The sequence below is a fragment of the Dermacentor andersoni genome, chromosome 11 (assembly GCF_023375885.2).
Source record: "Dermacentor andersoni chromosome 11, qqDerAnde1_hic_scaffold, whole genome shotgun sequence".
NCBI lineage: Eukaryota > Metazoa > Arthropoda > Arachnida > Ixodida > Ixodidae > Dermacentor > Dermacentor andersoni.
Window position 1 is genome coordinate 83,289,921 of NC_092824.1, and position 6,898 is coordinate 83,296,818.

General features: G+C 48.0%; 1 long non-coding RNA gene and 1 other non-coding gene across 2 annotated transcripts; one reads left to right on the top strand and one right to left on the bottom strand.

Moving 5' to 3' along the window:
- The first annotated feature begins 1,544 nt into the window (after positions 1-1,544).
- Positions 1,545-6,896, top strand: LOC140213963 (uncharacterized). Its single transcript, XR_011890892.1, has 3 exons — positions 1,545-1,868; positions 2,790-2,878; positions 6,527-6,896. It is a non-coding gene; the product is annotated as an uncharacterized lncRNA (long non-coding RNA).
- Positions 4,714-4,788, bottom strand: TRNAS-GGA (transfer RNA serine (anticodon GGA)). The gene has a single exon. It is a non-coding gene; the product is annotated as a tRNA-Ser (tRNA).
- Positions 6,897-6,898: the final 2 nt, after the last annotated feature.

Here is a 6,898-nt window from a genome sequence, read left to right on the forward strand (position 1 = left end):
TTGGCGGCGTTGCGGTCTCTCTTAAAGGCGCAACGCCGACGAAACCAGAGCTCAAATCGCCACGGCTTTGTCAAAAATAGCGCTTAAGGCTTGTCAGTACACTTATTAGGCGTCTCGGTACTCGCGCTGAGACACGAGATGGCGGGTGCGCGCTTTTACAATTATAAAACACATACTATGTTCCGTGACAGTGGCAATACGTTAAGTATACTTCACCGCGAAGCACATTCGTGCTGTGGAAAAGCTGACTTTAAAAAAGCGAATTATGCAGCGTTTTTTGGGAACTCTACATCCGATAAAAGAACCCGTTTTGATTTCTTCCATGAGTAGAAGTCTTCAAACTTCCGAATGCGATCGATGCGCAGGGTCCCCTTGGCGCGGGCGCTCCAAGTGTGCGATGCGACCACGATACGGCAACTCAAACGCTACCGCCAAGAACTTAAGTCAGCGCAAGGCTCTTTTTTTTTTGTATCCTTCATTAGAAAGAAGCAATGCTTTTCTTTTTGCAAGGGGTCTTAGCAGTAATTACTGTGTTCGTAGCATATCAGTGTTTTTTTTATAATGAATCGGAACTTCCGCTATTGCGCTTTTTAGGAGACGGAATGAAGCGCCGCTACCGCCACGGTAAAAACAGCTGCATGCGCTCAGGACGTCTCGCGGTATACCTTATCACGGTATCCTATCACGGATCACGCGATCTTAAAGGTGTCTCTTGCCACAATGAGAGCGGACATTTTGGCGAGTTTATAGAGATGCATAGCCGAAAAAACAGCGCAACTTTTTACACGAACGAAGGCAGAGTAGACACACCCCATCGCTATTGTGTGTGTACTCTGCCTCCGTCCGTGGAGGAAGTTACGCTGGTTTTTTCACTACGCGTAAGCAACACTGCAAAGTACGCAAAACCCATTTATTCTTCATACTATGCAAACTTTATTTCGTGTAAGGTCATCGGTGCGATCTCCGGCCGCGGCGGCCGCATTTCGATAAGGGCCGACGTCAAAGTGGACGTCAAAGCGCGGACGTCAAAGAATTTGGGGTGGTCAAAGTAATGCGGAGTCCACCACTACGGCTTTCCAGTTAGTCAAGTCGTAGTTTTGGCATGCAAAAACCTAATAACTGATTTTTAAGTCTCTATTTCATTCACGCTTACAGAGGAGGACACGTAAGTACTGCCGCTGACGAGACTGTAGCCCGTTTGGAGCGAGCATATGTTGCAAGGGTGCACTGCGCCCGATTCCGCTCGGTAGAGTTAAAAACGCGAAATTTAGCGCGTATCACACTGTCCTTTGCAATAGCACTTTCTTGTCGTTGAGCACGATCAGTCGCACATTTATTGCTAATTGTTGAACGTCTCGTTATTATTTGAAAGAGGGCCGCGGCCTGCTTGTTCTCTTCATGAACGAGCTTTTCTTTTTCTGTTTTTGAAAAATAAGAACTGGAGATCCGCCAGTTGCCTTCACTCAAGAAGTTCACGTATATGTGACGCCTACGGCAGAAAGGATGTTCCACATCCGCCGCCAAGGTTTGTGAGTGGTGGCCACACACGCACACTGCTCCAAACCACCGTCAGCTGCACTTCGCTCTTCGAATAGGCAGGAAGTTTCGAGGGATCTCCTGAACAATACTTTGCAATGGGGTGAACGCGGTGTTTAAATCGTGCATCCGAAATCTCAGAGGTGTGACATAATGAGAACGCATTTCTCTCGCAGTTACAAATAAATCGCCACTGACATTTTTTTGTATTACTCTGCTTGTTCACTTGTTCAGGGATGATGTGTTCTACATCACGCTCCTCGTCACCTGCTGCCTTCTCTTTATCGTGCTTCTGTTAATGAGCAGCCTCTACGTGGTCACCAATATACTCGGTAATGGTCTATTATTGCCCACGGTGCGGAATCTTGTAAACTTGCTAGATTGCAGTTGTTCACAGCACGTGCGACGATGATTTAAAGCGAAGATTTCTTGACGGTCACTCCATAACTATGAAGAGCGTGTCTTACTGAATAGCTCAACACATGACAGCACATTGTCCCAGTTATCATGCACCGAGTTAAAAAAAAAGAAATAGAACTAAGAACATGTTGTTTAAGTCTTGCTGAGAAAACGTCTGTAATATTTTTGTCGCTGACGTCCAATTCAATTAAAGTAATTGCCTATACTTTCAATTGTTGTTCTAATTGTCAAGATGTCAATGACGCCGTTGTAGAGAGTTGTAAGACACTGTCAAACTGTGGCGTCTAAATCAAGGTACACATCGCGTTTACATTTTTAAATCGCGAAACTTGCATAGACGCGGTGGTTCCAGATTTCGGTCTAGGTATACCGGTAGTGTCCAAATCGTAACTTGTCGAGACAGCTTCCTCAGAGTTGAAGCCGGTCTCGTAGGCTATGGTTCCGCATACTGCTGATGCCGGAAGCGAGAGCAATATCTGGGAAAATGTCGTGACTGCCATATTCTGTCATCAGACTGCCAGGTGACTGCCATCAGCTGATCACCTATTGCAAAAAAAAAAAAAAAAAGAAAACCTATTTGGCAGTGTCTTCTTTAGCGAAATGACGTCGCGTGCCCAACTCTGTTTCGAGAGGGTTTCAAACGAGCTGCGTGAGAATGCTCGTTTTTGAACACGACGGCTGAACATTCCTGATTTCCTTTTTAGCGCGCTTTCGAGTAGAGGAGTAATTACGAATACGGCGAGACTGAATGTTATAGTCCAGCGTCCTATAGCGCTGTACGTTTTTACGCGCTGTGAATGACTTATACGTCCTACCCTGGCACGCGCTTGCAGATGACGACGACGACGACGGCGACGATGTGGTCTACAGTACAATAAAGTTTGCGACAGATGGCCCAGTTGCTCCAAAGACCACCGCACTGGTGAGCTTATATCGCTCGTAACAGGCGTTAGTGACCATGCCATCGGAAATCTCGCAGTGCAAAATATTCAGTTTTATAATGCGTCTCGCGAACTCTGCGTGCGCAAGACGGAGTGTGAGATTTAACAGTACGCAAGTGCACATTGTATGCGATGCAAATCCGTGTGTGTTAGAGGCCGTGTAAGATGCAACTACACATAACTGCACTATTTTCAGATGCAGCTCCGTGCGTGCGTGTGTGCGCGTGTGCGTGCGTGCGTGTGATGCAACTTCAGGCCGTGGTACAGTGTGCAAATACAGATCTGCGTGTGTGAGATTCAACTGCAGGCAACTACAGTGTTTACAGGTGCAGATCCGTGTGTGTGACATACAATGTGACATAGAACTGCAAGCAGCTGCAGAATGCGTGCATATGCTGATCCATGTGTGTGTGTGATATGCAACTGTCTGCAACTGAAGTGTGTAGCTACAGATCAGTGTGTGTGCGTGTGTGTGTGTGTGTGTGTGTGTGTGTGTGTGTGTGTGTGCGTGTGCGTGTGTGTGTGTGTGTGTGTGTGTGTGTGTGTGTGTGTGTGTGTGTGTGTGTGTGTGTGTGTGTGTGTGTGTGTGTGTGTGTGTGTGATGCAACGACAAGCAAGTGCACATTGTTCAAGTACAGATCCTTGTGTGTGTGAGATGCAACGGTACGCAAGCACAAAGTGTGTGCACATGCAGATCCGCATGTGTGGAATTCAATTGTAGGCAACTGCAATGTGTGCAGATTAAGATCCGCGTGTGTGGGATGCAAGTGCTGGCAAATGCAGTATGTAAAGATTCAGATCCGTGTATGTGTGATCCAACGGTACGCAAGTGCACAGTGTTTACAGATGCAGATTCATAGGCATAACATGCGACTGCGGGAAACCCGCAGTGTGTACAGATTCAGATTCGTCTGTGTGAGATGCGACTGCACGCAACTGCAGTGTGTGCATATTGAGACTAGTGTGTGTGAGATTCAATGGTACGCAATTGTACTGTGCAGTTGCGTACAATCGCATTTGTGCAGTTGGCCTGCGTCACCTGCTCGTGCTTACCGGCGTCCAACGGGTGAGCACGAGCAGATGACGCAGGCCAACTGCACAAATAGGCAAAAGCAGTTCGAGGATGGCATCGGTGCCGCATTCCCATGCCCACTCAATGGACTAAATGCCGCTTGTCCTCGCACGCAGTTCGTGTCAGTTAGCGGCTATAACTCTAACAGCTCCTGTAACATCCGGCGTCCCTCAAGGATCAGTTCTGTGCCCTTTACCCGTCCTCATATACATAAATGACCTATACCCAATAACGTTTTCTCCACCGTAAAGTTGCTTGCTGATGATCGCGTAATTTACCGCGAAAGATTAACAACCACTGATAGTGTCATCCTTCAGGCAGACCTAAACAGGGTTTCTGCATGGTGCAATACTTGGCTGATGAAACTGAATGTAACCAAATGCAAAGTAATGAGAATTCCCCGGAATTTTAGTAATTTTCCAGCTTGTATACTCTTAACAACGCTCCGCGGTTGTCTCAAGTTTCCTCGTACAAATACCTAGGCATCCACATTACCGAGAACCTTTCATGGCAAGTACACATAGACCACTATATCAATAGCGCAAGTCGATCACTTGGCTACTTAAGGCATAATTTCTCGACTGCCCCTAGCAGTCTAAAACTCCTACTTTATAAAACATTAGTGCGTCCTAAATTGGAATATGAATGAAGGGAAAATCAGACATCCACCCGTTCGTAGCAATTGCTACAAAGGAAACCCATACGGGTTCCTCGAAAGAAAAGCCTCATAGTTGAAGAAAAATTCGTCCTGGTCCGGGACTCGAACCCGGGACCACCGCCTTTCCGGGGCAGCCGCTCTACCATCTGAGCTAACCAGGCGGCTAGCAGATGGTAGGGCGAAGTCGAATTTGTCGACAACACGAAGCAATTTGTAGCAATTGCTACGAACGGGTGGATGTCTGATTTTCCCTTCATTCATTACTTCTCTCCACCTTGCGGGTTTCCGCAAAACTACTACGTCAAACACTTGCCTTTGCTTCGTGTTGTCGACAAATTCAACTTCGCCCTGCCCAACTTCTCCCAACTACCCCGGTCATGTACAAATTGTGGCCATGTCGTCCCTGCAAACTTCTTAATCTCATCCGCCAACCTAACTTTCTGCCGGCCCCTGCTACGCTTCGCTTCCCTTGGAATCCAGTCCGTAACCTTTTATGACCATCGGTGATCTTCCCTCCTCATTACATGACCTGCCCATGCCCATTTGTTTTTCTTGATTTCAACTAAGATGTCATTAACTCGCGTTTTTTCCCTCACCCATTCTGCTCTTTTCTTATCCCTTAACGTTACACCAATCATTCTTCTTTCCATAGCTCGTTGCGTCGTCCTCAATTTAAGTAGAAACCTTTTCGTAAGCCTCCAGGTTTCTGCCCCGTACGTGAGTACAGGTGCCAAATGGCGTCAACTCCTTCAGAAATGTATGGCTGCTTCCCCTCTTCATGGACGTGGCTTGACACTTGTCGCACCAGTGCGAGAAGCTGGGGGGGGGGGGGGGGGGGGTCGCATTTCCTTGGTTCCACAGTAAACTTGGGGCCGAGACTGAGGGCACAGGTGATATCAGGAGGCACGGGGGTGTCTTCAGGCGCGTGCACTGAAAGCTTCATTATTGCAGATTTTTCTCTTCATGACGTCAGATCGTGGCACTGGTAGTTACTGAGCCGAAAAGAATTCCGTCGCTTGGTCGGCGATGCGCTGGAAATCATTTGCGTGTGCAAACTTCAGTTGCCGAAGCCTTGCTCAAAAAACTTCGGTATGCGACCATTCGATTCGTTCTACAAAAAAACGTGTTATTTTCCCCCGTGTTTTGTCGATCAGATTCATGTACTATAAGTTTACCCTTCGTTAGAAAAAAGAGCATCGATTGCGAAAGCAAATTAATAGACAGGGATACGAAGTAAGGATAGATTTATCGTCCATATGAACTTCTAAACATTCGCTTAGTAGTAAACATTAGTAAACATTCACGCGCTCACAGAGAAATAAACAAATTTCGCTCGGACACTCGCTGTCAAAACGCTGGCGTGAAGAGTGGCAGAAGCAGCGAGCGACTAGACCTACGTGCTTCCTCACGCTTCAATGTGAACTAAGTGGTTCGAGAACACAGCGCACACGAAGCTATCAGCCCTCGGCCTTCCTAGACTATGTACCCGTCATAGATCGCTGTCAAGATAGGACCCGCACGGCCTCGCTCAGCCGCGTCATACGCAGCCGCCGCCGGAGTAAACCCCTTTCCTGTGCCTTGCGTGCAATGGGAAGACGGCACCCTTGCTGCCCGCCTTTCTCCTCAACGCGCGCGAAATCGAGCCACCATCCTCGGCTCACCTTCTCACGCTTCCACTCGCACCCACAGCATACGCTGAGCGGTCACGATGTTGTCGTACTTGGACATCATACGGAACATGACGGCGACGGCGAAAATGTCACTGGGGTGTCCATATAATTGCTGTCGCTATAAAATTGCAACCGAAAGAGGCTAAACAAATATTTTTTTATTTATCATTCGTCTATGTTGTCCCATAATACAGAAATCCAAAAAAAATGTTTTCTTTCTGCAATGCAGATCACTGCTAGGCAGAGCGGGGCTACAACTCCGCCTCGTGCAAATACGCCATCGGCGGGTCGTGCGATACCAAAGTCTATCATTAGCGCGGTCGATTCGTCGACAACGCGCATTGTGACGAAATCGGCCCCACAGGCAACGAATGCCCATGAGAAGACCCCTATTTACAATGGGATGACCGCAGCACCAAATCGGGCGACTACGACAACAAAAGCTACAGCGACGCTGCAGCCTCCGCCTCTGCCGCCAGGGTATCCACCCAAGATGACGAAAGCTCCGCCGCCACGACGGCCACCCAAGATGACGAAAGTTCCGCCGCCCCGATTGCCACCGAAGATGACGAAGCCTCTGCCGCCAGTGTCTCGACCCAAG